Source organism: Aquarana catesbeiana, linkage group LG01, assembly GCF_042186555.1.
Source record: "Aquarana catesbeiana isolate 2022-GZ linkage group LG01, ASM4218655v1, whole genome shotgun sequence".
Taxonomy (NCBI): Eukaryota; Metazoa; Chordata; class Amphibia; order Anura; family Ranidae; genus Aquarana; species Aquarana catesbeiana.
This window is the reverse complement of record NC_133324.1, coordinates 450,853,674-450,873,402: the sequence shown is the minus strand read 5'-3', so window position 1 is coordinate 450,873,402 and position 19,729 is coordinate 450,853,674. Positions and strand designations below refer to the sequence as shown.

Sequence of the window (19,729 nt, the reverse complement as noted above, 5' to 3'; positions counted from 1 at the left end):
GTTGGGCTTGGCCCCTTAGTTACAGTGAAGGAAACTCTGAAGGTGTCAGCATACCAAGACATTTTGGACAATTTCATGCTCCCAACTTTGTGGGAACAGTTTGGGGATGGCCCATTTCTGTTCCAACATGACTGTGCACCAGTGCACAAAGTAAGGTCCATAAAGACATGGATGAGTGAGTTTGGGGTGGAAGAACTTGACTGGCCTGCACAGAGTCCTGACCTCAACCTGATAGAACACCTTTGGGATGAATTAGAGCGGAGACTGCGAGCAAGGCCTTCTCATCCAACATCAGTGCCTGACCTCACAAATGCTCTTCTGGAAGAATGGTCAAACATTCCCATAGACACACTCCAAAACCTTGTGGACAGCCTTCCCAGAAGAGTTGAAGCTGTTATAGCTGCAAAGGGTGGGCCAACTCAATATTGAACCTTATGAACTAAGACTGGGATGCCATTTAATTTCATGTGCGTGTAAAGGCAGGTGTCCCAATACTTTTGGTAATAGAGTGTATGTACATAACGTAAATACCTACATGGAAGAGGAGGTTGCCACTAGATAAGATGAATGACAGTGAAGGGGCCTGATCTGCACTTCTAAGTGAAGCTGAAAATAGCTGACAAAATCTGGCCCTGTTAATGTGTTAATGGATGAAGAGTACTTTTTTTTTCTAAAGTAAAAAAAAAAAGTTAAACAGCTCAATAAGCACACTTTACTATTATTAAAAAAAAATCTATGTGATGAATGTGACCAGGATGTGTACTATTTATGCTATAATGGCATACAGTATGGGTAATGCTACATACCGCATTATGTCACATGCCGTTTCAATCCCTTTCTCAATACCTTTCTATCTGAGCATTTAATATTGTTTTACGAACCTAAAAAAAAAAAGGCAACTAATTATTCATTTCGCATTTCTGTTTCATATGGACTAAACAGTCACTAAAATACAGAGAATAACCACTGGGCTAATTTACTGGTATTTACTATCTAATTCACAGACTTGGATACAGTGTTGTTCTTGGCTCCCTATCTTTGTGTGACTAGTTGACTGGCTGTGCCGATCTGTATTTGCTTGTGTTTAACACAGGATTTCCCTGAATGATAGACAATGTCCACATACAAAGGTGATGTGGAGTGGCATATGACCCCTTATAGTTCATTGTGTTCACAAAGATTTTCAAGGTCCTGTGAAATTAAACACTAGACGTGGGATCTTTCTGCATAATGGAAAAGCCTTTTTTGGCAAAACCATGCCTACACTTCTTATACCAATGTAGCACAGTTGCCATAAGTACTAATTGTAAATACTTAAAGTAGATCTTCACTCCCTCAATCAACATTGATTATTTTAAATCCTTAGGCTGCTAGCATTAATAAATAGATAGTAAACTATATCATATTTACTTGTTTTAAAATGTTTTATTTCATTTCTTTAGTTACTTCCTAGTTTCCTTGCCTAGACAACTGATGTCACACATCCCAGGAGTTTTCAGAAGGGGAGGAGGGCTTTACTCAGCTAAGCACACCCTCCAGCCTGCATGCCTGCGCTAAGGGCCGACCAATTACAGGAAGTAATCAGTCGGCCCTTATCTCAGGCATGCAGGCAGGAGGGTGCTACATGCCTGAGCTAAACATTCCCTAGCACCTCTGGCCGTGGGCATCTTGATTAAGGGCTATATGAATCATCTGCCCTTAATCAAGATGGCCACGGCCAGAGGTGCTAGGGGATGTTTGTCTAAGTGATTTCTCAGCAAAATAAAGCATGGAGATGTGGCTGGATGGGGGAGTTTGCTTTGAATATTAAAAATGAATTAAATTGCGTTTTTGGTGCTCAGATAAAGTGTAGATCCACTTTAATGATTTACAACTAATGCCACGTACATACGAGCGGACTTTTCGACCGGACTGGCCCGACGGTCTTTCCGACGGACATTCCGAACAAACGGACTTGCCTACACACGATCACACCAAAGTCTGACGGATTCGTGCGTGATGACATACGACCGGACTAAAATAAAGAAGTTGATAGCCAGTAGCCAATAGCTGCCCTAGCGTTGGTTTTCATCTGTAAGACTAGCATACAGACGAGCGGACTTTTCGATAGGAAATGGGTCCGGCGGAGTTCCAACGTAAAGATTTGAAACATGTTTCAAATCTAAAGTCCGTCAAATTTTTGACCAAAAAAGTCCACTGCAGGTCCGATGAAGCCCACACACGGTCGAATTGTCCGCCGGACTCGGTCCGTCAGACCAGTCCGGTTGAAAAGTCTGCTCATGTGTACGCGGCATAATACCTGGACACACAAACATAAATTTCCAAGCTATGGACAGCAAAACATTTGTTTCCAAATAAATAAGAAGCTTAATGTCCTTGTATGTCCTTGTATGCAGATACAAAGCTACAGTATTTATTTACTATTGCACAGTGGTGCAGTGGATAGCACTTTCGCCTAGCAGTAAGAAGGGTTGCTGGTTCAAATCCCACCCACGACACTACCTGCCTGGAGTTTGCATGTTCTCCCTGTGCCTGCGTGGGTTTCCTCCAGGTACTCCGGTTTCCTCCCACACTCCAAAGACATGCTGGTAGGTTAATTTGATCCTGTCTAAATGGTCCCTAGTATGTATGAATGTGAGTTAGGGACCTTAGATTGTAAGCTCCTTGAGGGTAGGGACTGATGTGAATGTACAATGTATATGTAAAGCGCTGCGTAAATTGACGGCGCTATATAAGTACCTGAAATAAATAAATAAAATGGCAATCTAGCTGCAGCATATGCCAGAAGAACTGCGCTTGAAAGTATTTGAATTGTTTTAATAAAATAGAAAATATTCACATGAGGATCTCTATTAAAAGTATTATGGGTACCACATGGGTGCTTCTAACTGATCATTAGGAGTCATCAGACTGGGAGGATCACTTCTTCGTCTTATGTGCACATCCCTTTGCATGTTGGGTATTTATTTATATTATTATTTATATTATTTCATCAGCACAAGTCAATGTTTGCATAAAATGGATTTTAATAGAAATCTGATATTTTATTCAAGTAACTTTGGTAATAGCAAGGTGAAGCCTACCTCACTAACCCATTCTATACAACATGGAAGACCACGTTGCCCTGCTGCTCACATTCACCATGGCTGGAGTCTGATCAATGAAATACAGTATTTACACTGGGGAATTACTTTTGGTTTTGGTGTCCCTTAATACCAAAGTTCAATAAAAAGGTGACACTGTAACTGAAACTCTGTGATTGCTGATATCTGTCCAGAAGTCGTAGTAGAAGAAGAACATTATCCTCATGAAATATATTTTCTAAAAAATCCTGTTAATTAGCAAAATTGAAAAAAAGAAAAAAAAATAGAACTTTTCAACCCATTCAATCAATGTCCTCGTAAAGGACACTAAGATGGCACAATCTTTGACCACACATGGTCAGACAGTCACTTGGTTTTATTAGAAGGATTTGGATCACCTTGTGCACAATCACATTGTTCTTCCGACCATAATACCAAGAAGCAGCAAGTGCAGGCTTTGAGTAGAAGATGTTGTTTTTTTTTTTCTGGAAGAGGTCTTCTTTAATCAGTCAATATTAAACAAAACATGAAAGGGAGAAAAACCACTCAATAATGAGCAGAGGGCTGTTAAAACTCCAACTATAACAGAGCTAGCTCAATGTATATCTTAACCAACGATCAACATAAAAAAAATCAGGCAACTTTACCTGAACACAGATCCAGTGCAGATATACAGTAGAATGTCTATAATGCCTTGCCAAAGTATAACAACAAGCATTGTATAGACTGGAATTTGTTGCTAAAGTTTTTAGAATAGGCATGAGTTCATCTCATCCCAAACTGAACTCTGCTGTCAGTTGCTGTGCTGCAAACCATCAAATTAATCAGACCCTCCTCCAGAGACCTCTGTGGCTGTACTAGTACCAGTGTATGCCTTCCACAATTTTCTTCTTCTGTTCCAAACATTTTCCATAGCCTTTTTCTCATGATTACACCGAGAAGTAACCAGCTTGGATAATCATGTTATTTAATAAATTCCATGTAAGGAAGATACAACAATTACCATTACTTCTTTGAAACTCAAAGTACCTGAAGGCATAAGCCTTTAAAATCAGGTTTGTGCGTTTTCTTTTTGGTGTCAGAAGAAGTCAATGTATTATGGCAGTGGTCTCTAAACTGGGGCCAAATGTGGCCCTTTGCTTGCCTTTATCCGGCCCTCATGGCACTATTCCTTCCACTGTCACTAGCAATGGGACACTATTCCTCCCACTGACATCAACGATGGGGCACTATTCTTCCCAAAGACACCAGCAATGGGGCACTATTCCTCTCAATAGACAAACAAGATATTTGGGGGGCACACCCTAAAAGATGCATTAAAGCTGGTGCAGCCATAAGACCATACAGCAGAGCAAAATATTACAGCGCACACATGCAAAAAATACATTTACCTCCAGCAGAGCTAGTTTAAAACACCTAGACAATTTCAAAAAATATTATCAAAAAATATGGAGATTTGGTCACACCTTATTGCTATATGGTGCTAAGCCCACTTACAGCGACAAAGTAACCCATGATTAGTGGGACCTACACTATCCATAGATTGGGAGATCCTGCTTCTCTGAACCATGAGAGCCATACACTCTTCTCTATGGGAGAACTTTGAGGTCTCCACCCATGACACAAGTGGACACTAATGAGAGGCACTTAATGAGAGAGTGGGGTGCTCCTCACCCAAAAGGATTTGGTCAGAATCCATACAATAGACAAACAAGATATTTGGGGGGCACACCCTAAAAGATGCATTAAAGCTGGTGCAGCCATGGGGTACTTTGTCGCAGTAAGTGGGCTTAGCACCATATAGCAATATGGTGTGACCAAATCCCAATTTTTTTTAATAAATTTTTTTTAATTGTCTAGGTGTTTTAAACTAGCCCTGCTGGAGGTAAATGTCTTTTTTGCATGTGTGCGCTGTAATATTTTGCTCTGCTGCATGGTCTTATGGCTGCACCAGCTTTAATGTATCTTTTAGGGTGTGCCCCCCAAATATCTTGTTTGTCTATTGTATGGATTCTGACCAAATCCTTTTGGGTGATGAGCACCCCACTCTCTCATTAAGTACCTCTCATTAGTGTCCACTTGTGCCATGGGTGGAGACCTCAAAGTTCTCCCATATAGAGGAGTGTATTGCTCTCATGATCCAGAGAAGCAGGATCTCCCAATCTATGGATAGTGTAGGACCCACTAATCATGGGGTACTTTGTCACAGTAAGTGGGCTTAGCACCATATAGCGACATGGTGTGACCAAATCCCCATATTTTTTGATAATATTTTTTTAAATTGTCTAGGTGTTTTAAACTAGCCCTGCTGGAGGTAAATGTCTTTTTTGCATGTGTGCGCTGTAATATTTTGCTTTATTCCTCTCAATGACACCGATGATGGACTACTATTCATCCCAATGACACCAACGTTGAGGCATTATTCCTCCAATACCAATGACAGGGCACTATTCCCGCTCCTACTGACCAATGTTTATTTTTTATTTACTCCCACTAACCACCATGTCAGAGGCACTGTGTACTCCCACTGATGCTGGGGTATTTTTTTACTCCTAGGGGACCACTGTCCGGCCCCCCTAATGTCTGAAAGACAATAAACTGTTTAGAAAGTTTGGAGACCCCTGTATTATATTAACTCTTTTTGGCTAATCTTTTCACATCTCAACAGTCAAAAGCATAGATGTTCCATATAAATCATTTTTATTACAGCTTTAGCACACAGAAAGGAAAGTTGATCTGATTCTTTTACATAGCACTTTTTAAAGTCTATAACTAGCCAATTTTTTTTTTTTTTTTTTTTTTTTTTTTTTGGTAGAGCAGGGAAAGGTTTGAATTACCATCAGGATTTTATTGCTGGGGAAAATCCAGGGGACACCCATTCTGATAAGAACTGTGTAAGAGAGGATCTCTCATTACTTAGTGGTGATTTCCTTTGACTTCCTGTTGCAACTTTGGGATAAGAAGTGAAAGGATATCTCTCTAACAAAAAAAGAGTTTTTTTACATTAATACATTAATATATAATGTTATTTGCATTCAGAGTGATGTGAACACAGGTATGCTTCAACATTAGATGTCTTCAGGAATATAAACTGTCTTTCTACCATGACATGCACTTAAAGGCCTCATGCACACTTAGCTTAAAAATGCTGCTGTTACAGGCGTTGAGTGGTGTTATTTTTTCTTTTCAGCCTGTAAAAGCACTTCTATGTAAACCTATGGGGTTGACTTACTGAAGGCGAATAGACTGTGCACTTTGCAAAGCGCAGTTGCTCTAGAGCTTAGTGAATGAGGTAAAGCTTCACTTTGCAAAGAATACCCAATCACATGCAAGGAAATTTTTTAAAAAAACAGCATTTTTGCTTGAACATAATTGGATAATCGAAGTCAGCAGAGCTTCTGCTCATTTACTATGCTCTGGAGCAACCGCTCTTGCAGAGTGCAACTATACTTCGCAAAGTGAACATTCTTTTTGTCTTTAGTAAATCAATCTCAATGTGTCCAGGCATGCATAGGTATTTACAGTAATATTACAAGAGGAGTGTTTACAGGCAGGAAAAAAAGCCACCAAAGGACAGCAGCTGAAAAGCAGAAAAAAGCGGAACACACCTAAATGCTTCTGAATGCACATAAATGCTAATCGCATCTAGCTTTTGAGCTTTAAAGCATTTCAATGGCCAGAATAAATTAATATTCTGACCAATAGAATGCATTAACACTCAAACTGACCAGTTCTGGAGACCTCACTTACAAAAAGATATTGATAAGATAGAACGAGTCCAGAGACAGGTAACAAAAATGGTGAAGAGTTTGGGGGATAAAACATATCAATAGCGACTTCAGGAACTTAAGATGTACAATCTGGAGGAAAGAAGGGAAAGGGCGGAATTTCCGCCAGTAAAAGATTGAGAGCAGGTTCTCGATTTTCCGACGGAAAAAGTATATCGTCTGTAGCAATTCCGACATGCAAAATTCCTACACATGCTCGGAAACAATTCGATGCATGCTGGGAAGCATTGAACTTAATTTTCTCGGCTCGTCGTAGTGTTGTACGTCACCGCGTTCTTGACGGTCGAAAGTTCGGAGAACTTTTGTGTGACCGTGTTTATCCAAGGCAAGCTTGAGCGGAATTCCGTCTGAAAAACCATCCAAGGTTTTTCTGATGGAAATTCCGATCATGTGTACGGGGCATAATTCTACAAATAAACACAACAGGCTAAAAAATAACTACAAAAACTCCCAGGTTACAACAAATAGATATTGCCATTTTGAGTTGATTTACTGTGCATCTTTAATAAACAGTTTTATAGAAGTTCACAAAGAAAAACATTAACAGAAAATGGATCCATTATGTTGTAAAATAAAGTATCACATAAATACATATAACAAACTACAATCATAGCTGTCGGTTTAGAGATGCATATTGTAAAACAATTAAAGAGAATGAAAATAAGCATACACACAAGATTTATATTGGAAAATTTACTCATTTTTGAGTGCAAGGATCCAATACCAACTCAGAAAATATGACAAGTTTAAAAAAAAAATGTCCTATTTCCTCCACTGATGTTCATTTACATACGCTAAAACACAAATAAATCTCTTTAATTGGCATACAGTAAGTAAGTGGCTTATGGTCTAATTCAATAAAAGGTTGTTCAAAAATAAAAATAGTCCTTGCTGTGTGTGTGTCTGCTTAAGTATGGTGGTGGGAAATAGAACATAGCCTCTAAGCACCTTCAATTTCAACATCATCTGTCCAATAAAGGATGTAGATAGATGGAACTGTGCATGCAGAGTAGACAATATAGCTGTAATTCAAAAAACGTAAATGCATTTGCAATTGTAAGTATCAAGATGTGGATAGGGCTTGGTCACTAATGAAATGTCGATGATCTGCAGTACAAACTGATATCTTAAAATGTAAACAATGTACATGTATTGGATCATTTAAAGACAATGCCTGCCAAATGAAAGGCAACAAGCAAATATAAAACACTTGAGGTGACTGAATGTACCCTCATTAATTCTTAAATTTCTCCCTGGGTGCCTAGAAGCACGCTCTATAGAGAGGTGTTAATGGCTGCTTTGACTCAATGCTATGCTCCATCCCTCCCACAAACCAATCCAAAGGGCCATAGTGGCAAAAGCGAGGCAGAAGCTTTAGTTCAGGGTGGAGCTCCCCTGCACAAAGAGAATGAGTAAAGGGTTATTAAAAAAAATGATTACACCATGCTTGCCATATGTGTGTATTGTTAGTCTGTTTCACCAGACCGGTTCACTTGATAATAATAATGAACTTCAAAGAGCAGTGACAGCATACACTTGCAGTAACTCATAGCTACCGATTTGCTTTCAGTGTACTAGAGAGAGAAGAGAAGTGAAAGATGACAGCAGAATGGGGAATGGGGACTACTAGCGACTACTAGGCTTTGCGCACTGCACTTTGACCTATTAAATAGGCATGATAACCTATATAGTCATTCACAGTAAAGTTAAATTAAAGGCAATTAAACAAATATTAAAAGATTTCAAGATGAGATGCAGTTTTTTTTTTTGGCACATTACGTGTGCCTTATGGTAGCAACATTGAGAAAGCAGAGCTTTCTGCAATAGGTGACACTTTCTTCAATGTCTCCCCAGTCTCCTGTCACTGTGCTCGACCAGCTTTACAGAATGAATTCCTAATGATCTAATATGCCCATGACTCGGCCAGCAGATTAGCACATGATTCGCTCAAGTAAAAGGATTACTGCTGCCTGGGCTTGAAGATATTAACACTTTTTGTCATGTGGAACGGTCATGAAAAAAAATGAAAGAAAGAACTTGTACAAATCTCTGCACAGGATGTTTAAGTAATGAAGTAGATGGAATGGAGGAGATTGAGTACCATACGCTGCCATAACTATACCGGGTGCATTAAAGAGGGATATTTTTATTTCTCCCAACCATGCAGTAAAATAAATCTACGTGATGCTTATCAGCCCAGGCAAAAGCTATTGGTTGGTCAAAGTTACTTTACAACACTCAGAGTAGATGTGGCCAGCTATCCGGCTGTCATTTTCGACTCTTGTATATACTAAATAAATTAGCAAAGCCATCTAATCACATGGAAGGCTGTTTCCTCTATACCAGTTCCAAAACCATCAACTCTGATAGGGGTCACTGACAATTGTGCAAGCGATCTATTACCAAACATTCCAAACGCTGCTTGACAGGGAGCCCTGACAATTTTCCTGCTCATATTTTAATAAACATTCTAAAATGTAAAGGCTGATTTAAAGTCGGTACTCCTAACCAGACCGGGAGAATTCCACAGAGTAGAGAAAAACTAGTGTAAAATATCTGCGCTTGACAGATTACCACATTTTAATACGTTAAATTTTCAAGCAATTCCATAATTTCTCTAACATTATATATATGTATACATATTTCCCGCATTTATTAATATTTTTTATCCACTATATGGAACACGTTTTTGGGTATGTATATATATACATTTTCCCCTCTGCAAATGTGATTCATTTGCTTTTTCCATTGAGGCCTTGATTTTATATAATTATCTCTTGTTAGTACTTCATTTAATGTTCATTTTCGTTTTCCCATTATGTGACTTCATATGATATTGTATTAGCGGAGGAGATGTCGCTGCCACCACTTTGTGTTTCCGCCACTAGGGGGCACCTCGCGGCGGAGCCTGGAGTATCTATGTTATAGTGGGGTTGGGTTCGCATAGCTGGAGAGGGCTTGTGATATGTTATGTAGTGATTGGCTATATCCCTATTGGCCACCGCAACATCTCCACCCGCTATTTAACGACGTAGGGTGTACCAATATGGCAGCGCCTCAGATGACATCCGTGTGACGAAACGCGTAAGTCGGGACATACTTGGTAAGCAATAATGTCACATTCGGTACTTCCAGACTTACGGTTTCTGGAACGCACGCAAGAATTGCAGAAATAGCTTGCTTTCCACACTAGTCGGAGCATTGGAGCTCTGTCTAGGTTTTTTAAATTACATTTTTTAATATAATAAAAACATTGTTCTGCAGAATCACACTATGAGGTCCTATTTTTCCTAAAATATATGTGGAGGCCTGCTGGCTTTTTTACTTGTCCTATCGAGGTGGAGAATAACTGAAGTCCCCATCTGAGTATCTAAAGAGGAGTAAGACCCATCCCGGGTTACCTGATCTACCCTGCTTGGATAAGCTGTGTGATCTAGAGAGGAATCCCGGCAAGGGGGACATTGCCACTTGGATACTACTACTACGCCTTTTACCCCTGCAGGGGTGAAGCGCTCTGGTGAGTGCAGATACAAGAGGGGAATATTGAAGGATGGGAGAACTGAACAGTCACCTTACTAAAAATCCTTGTTGCACTGATTATTGTCCACAGACTGTCACTTTATCAGATTCGCCACCTGTTATCATTTTATATATATTTATTTCTTATGGGATTATTAGTCATGGTTTTTGACTGATTTATGGACTATTGGAAGTAGCAGATGTCACTTTAATAATATTTGTTGCACCACTGTTCACGGACATTGATTGATTTATTTGCACATTTTGATGGAAAACATTTTTTTTGCATACGTCATATGAATTATTGCTAAAGAGTTTTGGATGCACCTATCACTTTGTTCGTTTACTACTGAACTTCTAGATAAGTTCACTTTATTCACTTTTTTTTTTAATATATATTTTTTTTATATATTTTATATTTTTTATTTTGGTTATCACAGGATTAATTGAATTAATTGAATTAATTTATTTATATCAGGGACACCTCTTATGTGTACCCTCTTTGAACAGCGCCACCTTCCCTATCCCTGTTTTTAATTACATTTGACAGATTACCACATTTTATTACGTTAAATGCTGTAATATTTAAAAAGCATGTTTTAATAATGTAAAAAGGCACAACAGAAAATGCATACACCGCTCAGATGCCAAAAATGAGAACAATTTTCATCGCTACCTTATTGTAGAATAATGAAGACCACACCTGCTGTAAATGATTTATAAAATCCTCACAATGCCAGCTATTGAATACCTTTGCAAGCCAAGGCACATGCAGGCTAACAATGTGTATATCCATGTATATTTATACTGGTTTCACTGCTATACCTCTGTGACCTATTAAAAACCTTGAACACTGTGGCAACTTAAACATCTTATTTCTCCATCCAGAAGTTTTGATTCCTCCAGGGTGTACGGATGTAAAAGCCGACCAAGCTCACAAACAATGAAATCATTTGGGCTGCATAAGGTTGGTCACAGTGCTGCACTCATTATTCTATTTACCAGTTTTATATGTGAAAATTTAAACCCAGTAACTACATTATAGAAAGTAGCGGTAAAATCTCTACATTATGCATTCCATTCGTGTGAGGAAACCAAGTTCAAAATAACTTAGGGCTTGTACCTATGGATGTTTATGTTTGTGCCATGGAGAAGATGCCCCTGAGCCACACTCAAGCAATGTAGCTCATCTTAGTGTGTGAATGAGAATCTGTGGAGACCTATGAGGATTGTACCTGTCTGAATGCACAAGGAGGGTTTGACAGAAGCTGAAGTACGTAAAACAACAGCCCAGTCAGCTTTTTTATGGCTTCCTTCAAAGAATGCCACAGGTACAGGTAAGGGCAAAACTAATAAGGAAAAATATAACTCCATTCACGCAACGCAGTTGCATAACTAAACTTGCAACTAAAGACATATGAAATGATATACATATTGCAGTGCAGTAGGTTGCATCCAGTAGGAGATTACTCACTGGTCCTGAATAAATAGAATAAATGAAATCCAGAAAATATAACAAATTCAATTTTTACAGCTAAAAAAGAAGCCTTAAAGTGGGCATCTGACTAGGATATTTACATTTAATTATTTAATTATTCTTTACAAGCAATACATATGCTTTAAAAAAAAATCTCAATAATCTCTAAAGCTGCAGCCACTGTATCTGCAATTCATCCTCAAACTGTACAGCAAAAGAGCTGAAGTCACTCAAGCCCTTTTGTCAGCAACTCGGCTCACCTTGCTTCCCCTATCAAGTCTTTCAGCTTTCTAATTGTTAATGTAAACAGGTGCTCTGGGAAATGAAATGGATAAACTGAGCTGCCTGATTGGAAAACTTAAATGACTTAAGTCTCATATACGTGGACATTTTCAGGCAGTAAAAAGGCTTAGCATAAAAAATATAACACTTTTCTACACCCAGGGAATTGCATATTGGACTTATAGACTAGCTATAGATGCGATTGGCTGTATGCTCCTGTACAAGCCAATGCTTCTGTGCATAAGCATTTACCCACGCATGCAGGTACAACATATTTTCCCAAACACAAAAGTTCTACGTTCAGAAAAACATGTCATGGGCAAATGCATGGTCGAACGCCAATGCATAGAAGCATTGGCGTTTACACAAGTACAAAGGCATACAGCCATTAACTTTTATGGCCAAGTGCATGACCTGCCTGTGGGTCACCTGATGCAGGAAAACACTATGGGGTTGATTTACTAAAACTGGATAGTGCAAAATCTAGTGCAGCTGTGCATGGTAGCCAATCAGCTTCTAACTTCAGCTTGTTCAATTGAGCTTTGACAAAAAACCTGGAAGCTGATTTCTAGTTGTGCTCATGTGCACTGCTCTATGTATATTACACGTCCCATAGTCTATAGTACTTAGTTCATCTCAAGAGTGAGAAAGAGAGGGTGGCTACATTTCTACATACAGTGGGACCACTGAGAATAAACATGAAGAAAACAGAAAAGCGCCTCTAAGTGTAGTATTTTAATGAAACTGATAGTAGTAGGCTTCCAATGGAGATGATGATCAACAAGTCAGTCCAGGTATGTGAAGTCCACGGTATGACAGGAGATGAAGCCAGCAAAGTCTGTGTTGTTCTGGGTACGTTGTGATGGAAGGCAGCGTGAAGTGCAGCGTCGTGGAAGACGTCCATCGCATCTTCCATCGCACCATACCTGGAATGACACAGACATTCCCGGCTTCATTTCCTGTCATACCGCGGACTTCACATACCTGGACTGGCGTGTTGATCGTCATCTCCATTGGAAGCCTAATACTTTAAGATGAGCTTTATATTCACAGCCTTCATGTGAGTGGTCATTTGTCTTTTGCTATACAATGTTTTATTAAAATACTACACTTATAGGTGATTTTCTGTTTTCTTCATGCACTAACTTCACAGAGTCAACTTCTTACTCCTGGGAAGAGCTTCTGCCCTAAGTGTTGTATACACCATTGGTTGCTTCCCCCATCCACAGGCTATATGCTAGCCTTATAGACTCCTTTAAGAACTCATTGGACTGGCCTTTATTAGGCATTGAATGTTTTTTTTTTATCCTGTGCGCTTGCAATACATGTTTGCACTGAAAATAAACATAGCCACCCTCTAACAGGAAGTTAGATCACGACAGCAAAAAAAAAAAAAAAAAAAAAAAGGAATTTGGAGATTGGAAGGAGGTTCAGAGCAATAGAAAGTTAAGTTGAATTAAGAATACCTACTTAAATAGATTTTTTTTCTCTAAACCAGTGTTTAAGGTCACCTTAAGCCCCAGTAGGGGGCAAAACGCAGCAGAAAGAATGGAGTGTTCTCCCCAGTAATGAAAGAATAATTCTGATTTTAGTTTTTCAGGAACAGCAGTGTAGAACTTTGCTTATATTGTGCTGACTTGTGTGTGAAGAGAGCAAGCACCCTTGGCTGGTATGTTCACCGTGACATGACCGGTAGGTTAAAGTCAGTACTGGCGTTAGTCATTCGTTGAATTGGCAAACTACATGAACAGCTTCTGAAATGCCTTTTTAATGCTATTTATATTTTCTGCACAAATTACATGTGATATCAAGTCAAACAGTACGCATGTTCAATATGTACAGGTAGCTGAACCTATGCTGAGGGTTAAGAGATTTTTCTTCACTAACCACAGAAACCTTTTAAGCTCCTATACAGGGTGGTCCAAGGTGAAATTTAAATCCTGCCATGGTTGGCTTGTCTGGATTATTACAAACCTGGTTTACTTTAGTCGAATTCCCTCCTTTTATTTCATGAAACCGGCTAACTTAGCTCAAAGTAAAGACATTCGGGAGACTTTTTTAGGTCAACAGTTACTTCCTCTACAAAATCCCTCACATCCTTTGCTGGCCCAATTAAAGGTAACAGTTCTTGTACACAATACGTTTTTATAAAAGTTGAAATGCATGTGAATACTGACACTAGAATACTGAACTAGTGCACAGTTCTACAACACTAAATTATGCTCAATAATGAAATATTACATGAAATTCATATCCCTGGCTTGGCTATCCTGTATATTTGAATGCATCATTCAAAGGAAAAGGTATTTTCGGTAAACATATGTTTTAAGTTAGCATTGGAGTATTTTCGTTAGAGAGATTTACATGCCTGCTCTTCCATATTTGTATTGCATTAAATATAGAGATTTGTAAATTAGCCACTAGAGGGAGCTTGGAACCTCAATTAAAATAATACATCTTTCTGTTCAAAGGTATATTCCACCTTTTGGAAAAAAATAATAAATGCACCCACATTGATTTAAAAAAAAAAGCCCAGGTATTTATGTTTTGTATTTCAGCCTGCAAAGCATTGCAACTGCAATTGGTGAATTGAGAGTGCAATTTTTAGGCTCCTGTAGACTATTCTTCCAGCCACATGGCCGTACCAAGGTACCAAGGCTTCAGATATGGGGCTGGAGGAAGTATAAATGGACAACAAGCACTTGTGCTCAAATGAGTCCCTTTGCCATGGTGGCAGATGGGACCTGTAGTCTATCCATTGGTAGATTTCTAGAAGAATATATATAAACATTACAGTGCTCAAACAGCAGCACATCCAATGGTGTCACTGTAATGCTTTGCTCGATGCAGCGCTCCACAGATTGGGAAATCTTCAACAAACTCTAAAAACACACAGGAAGGCACAGATGCCTAGTGCATTCCCACCATTCAAATGTAATAAAAAGCTGCTAATATACTCACAAAGATTTAAGGAACAATCTAGTCAAATAACAACTCCAGCCACGAGGCAAGGGTGTCTTATCCAAACATGACTCAGTTGGAAGGCTAATGTTTCGGGGGCCGTGCCCCCTTCTTCAGAGTGCTTGTTCTTTACAATCTTTATGAGTATATTAGTAGCTTTTTATTTAATACATTTTAATGGAGGTAATGCACTAGGTGTTTGCACCTTCCTGTGTTTTTACAATTGGTAGATCTCTGTGCAGAGCCACACATATTTATGCCATTTCAATAAAAAAAAAATACTGGATTGTGTGCAGAAAAGAACCCTTCAATTTAGTAAGGGGGTACAGTTTGGTGGTGAAGGGTGGAAACTCTAACCATGTTTCATCCTACTACTAAATATGCTCAGAAAAGTAGAGTTAGCTTCTAAAGTACATCTACGCCCCCTCAAAAAAATATTGTTATTGCCATTGGGAGGGCATGGGCCAACCCATTGGGTTTGGGGCACTTTAAGAACCCTGAGCTTGTCTATGTACACAAATAAGGTGTTTTCAGCATTCACACTAATATCAAGATGATCTCTTTTACATTTATATCTGAAAATAAAAGTGATAAAACATCTGTGCCTTGGCATCTTCATAAGGAAAAGCGTATGCTAACTGCAAACGTTCACAAGTCTTTCATGTACAAGGAGAAATCAGTATACACCCTGCGTATCATTTTTTTAATTTTCTTTCAGAGAAAGAGTGAAAACGGATGGTTGTTTTTTTGTAAGTGTAGATTGTGCAAGTCAAAGCAGATCAGTGAGACTCTGGGGAATACCAGTTAGAGGTTACAGGTCTATCTTTGTTGTAGTGGAGATTCCACAACAAATCATGAGGTGATGGTGGAGTTACAGCTTCCACGGTACAGTGGAAACAAAATACTTTCTTTATACCACAGACAGAGTATAACAAAATCACACATGAAATACACAGTATATAAAATACATACAGCGAAAACATACTTCACATTGCAATACTGCTCTGGTTTTAATACATTTAGTAAATCTGTTTGTAAAAGCGCAATACACAAGACAACTGTTTAGGGTCCTATTCACAGATTTGTGTTGCGGTAATGAATGGTTAAAAAAAGTGGTGCATGTAAATTTTTTCATCCGTTAGAATACACTTCCTGCCATTTCGTGAATGGGCTGTCATAATGCAGCACACCGCAAAAAAATGTGCGTTAGAACAGGGGTCTTCAAACTTTCTAAACAAAGGGCCAGTTTACTGTCCTTCAAACTGTATGGTGGGCCAGACTGTGGCCAGTGGGAGTAGAAAATGCCCAAGCGTCTGTTGAAGTAAACAATGCCTCACCACTCATTTGGTTTTAGTGGAAGGAATAGTGCCCTATTGTTATCAGTGGGAGGAATAGCACCCCATCCATGGTGTCAGTGGGCGGAATAGTGCCCCATCATTAATGTCATTTGTGGATGAAATAGTGCCCCAAGGGCCGGATAGAGGCAAGCAAAAGGCCACATCCGGCCCCAAGGCCGCAGTTTGGAGACCACTGCATTAGAGCAACACATTAGTGACTCCTAAGCAATTAAACGTTTAGCGATTAGAGAGATGCTTCCTTCTACACTACAAAGATGATTTTTGTCTCAGTAATCATGCATGTTGTACAATTATATACATGCACCAGCATCACAAATTAAGTCTTTTTTTATCTACCTGGAGTACTGCTTTTAAATTACAATAAGTCATTTTGAGGTACTATCTTTTTTTAATTTGGGATACATATAGTAGTTGGCTGTCTCTTGCTTATTTAACTCTGTTTCGGCTGGGGCCAGGTTTGATTTAAATGTTTGATGGTTATATTGTATAGTGCCCTTTTAGTGGTCTGAAGTGCACAGGAATGCAATGGTTTATCTACAATAAATGCTAATGTGAAAAAATGCTTTTTTACAGTGCAACCTTTATTGTTCTCCATAAAACTTTAGTGCACCTGTACCTGGTCATCGTTCTACATATCCTATGTGTATATTGTTTTCTACACACAAATATAATTAAAAAAGAAACAGAGCTTTCAAATCAGTTTCAACATGAAACAGAACTAAGGCTGTTAAAACTGTGTTTTCTTAATGATAGTCGAGGAAAGGGTTAACGAGCAAGTGTCTCGGCCCTTGTCTGAGCCCAGATACACAAACTGTCAAACTGAATCAAAGGCCATTTGCATTCTAGGCCATCATTAGCAAGATTACACCAGAAATTAAATTTGAACAAGACTCTCTGCTCTTTGCAGTCTGCCTAATTATAAATACATATTGCAGCGCTGCCTTGGAGTGGAATTAATGTCGGCTCTCAGTCCACAGACTAGATGCCCATTGGGAGCTAAAATATGTTTAGTCCTTGCATAGCTGTGGTAATTCAATCTCTACGCTCCCCTCCTTTTCATGATGACAAAAGGGGACCTCCCAGCGGGAGAAGGCCACCTGCACTGATTAACTCCTCCGTCCACACCCACACAATATGAAAATGAGCCGCCGATCATTAGCCTTAATTTTTTCTAACAAACCTCAGCTTCTTCTTTGCCTTATTACTGCTCCCAGGCATCTCTCAAGAGAGAGTGCAGAGAAAGGATGGGGGAGGAAGAATTCTGATAAGAAGGAGAGGCCAATATATCGAAAACAGACAAATAGCTCTTGGGTAGAAAAGTTCATAACAGGAAAATGAGAACCAGGTCATAAAAGCACATGTATTATACGAGGTTGCCTAGAACTGCTTAAATTATACTATTAGGAAAGAGTATACAGAGTGTAAAACCGTTACATGATTAGCATTACCCAAAAGATGGTGAAAAAAATTCCAAGGTGGTGACAAAGTAAATCATTTAGCCAGGTGCTGAATCCATACAAATGCAGTGGGCTTGATTCAAGGGAAGCTTTTCTACCTTCTACATTCCCATGAATTTCCATTATCATAGCTTGGATTTTCAGTGTAAAATGCTGCAGACTAATGCTCTTAATGATGTTAATACAACTTATAGTCAAACACCTCCTTTGATATTTAAGAAACTTTGGGCTATACAAAAGCTTTTCTAGAAGCAGAGGTTGTTAGACCACTAAAACACATAGCATGTACTTACCTGCCCCACTTTCCAGCACAAATTGCAGTAGCCTGACACCACCTGGACTCTCCCCACTTCCACCTATAGCAGCAAATGGCATCCTTGGTCAATAGGCAGCTGGCTCAGCAGAATGCTGGTGGGAGGACTAGCACTGACTTTCTTTAAGGCAGTGCAGAACCCCCCTGGAAGGTTTTTGTCATATGCGTATGAAGGTTGACAGACATTTTTTCACAGACTTGCCAGATTTAGAACAAGAGATGAGCTTCTTTTTGTCAGGTGAAATTGTTTTTTGCCTGGACAGGAAATCAGGAAAAATCTTTCTAACAGAGCCCCACATACCATTAAAAACACATTAGGGGTTAATTCTACCTCACTATAAAAGTAGAAAAAAATTTTGGTTCATATAAACATCTGTCAGTTTGTCCTCTACAAACAAGTCACCTCAGAAAGATAATGGGAAGGAACTCAGAAGCATCTTTTCTTCAATTAAACGTGCCCCCAGGTGGCTTATGCCATAATGAGCTAGTATGCGCCACAAAAAGCCACATTATCGTTGAACTACCTGTCAAACAAAGCCCTCCAGCACTGAGCTGTCACTGCTCCCACTGGTCACAGGTACTTCCATTTTCGCTCAGTTTTCCTTCTGGGTTCACTCTTTGGTCACTTGAATGACCAGTCATGATGACGTCACTCATGGAGTTAACATGTCATGGCACTCCCTGAAATATCTATATCTTGTTAGAAAAGCAGTTTTAGAAGATTTAGAAGGTACTAGCAAAGAATACATAATAAATGCTTTCATATAGGGGAAAGTAAAAATTTGGGGTTTAGGGTGTGGCTTATTTTTTACTTCCTCCATATGTGTGTGACTAATAAAGCCACAAGTACCTAATAAGTAGAAGGCTTACTTTAAACTTTAAAACTTTAAAGTTCAATTGAAGTTTCCTACATTATTACAATACTGCAGACAGGCTGCATACACAGTAATTGTTGTGAGATTTTTTTTTGTATTAATTTTTTAAACAGTAGTATTTTCTGCAGAAAGAGTTAAATACCCTGTGCTAGCAGCATGCTAGGGAGTCAGACTGCTGTTCAACACAAAGTATAGCGGTTCCAATCTCCAGCAGTATGACCCACCCCCTCTCCCAATGCTCCAACCAGCGGTGCTGCTTAGGTAGCCTGAACACTTTTGACTGGAGCACTGGGTTGGGGGTGTGTCAGACCACTAAATGTTGGGGAGATTTCCTCCACTTCTTGTTAACTTGGTCAATCAGGAAGCAGACAACAATAGGAGCATGGATTCCAACCCTTCTCCATTATGCTCTAAAGTGCTGTTCTTATGTAATGAGGAATTTCCCATAATGTTTTGTTCAAAAGGCATGATAGAGAGTGAGGTGTGATCTACCCAGCAGAGGCACAGACACCTATAAAAGCCTTCCAATTCTATTTAGGTCAAAGTGCTGGGCTGAGGTTTTACTTAAAATTGCATGGTTACCATGTGCACACCCTGATAAGTTCCTCCCACAGCA

General features: G+C 39.2%; 1 protein-coding gene across 7 annotated transcripts in view; it reads right to left on the bottom strand.

The window, feature by feature from the left end:
• BNC2 (basonuclin zinc finger protein 2) overlaps positions 1 to 19,729 on the bottom strand; it is an 878,778-nt gene that overhangs the window by 220,766 nt on the left and 638,283 nt on the right. The gene's annotated exons all lie outside the window — the stretch shown is intronic.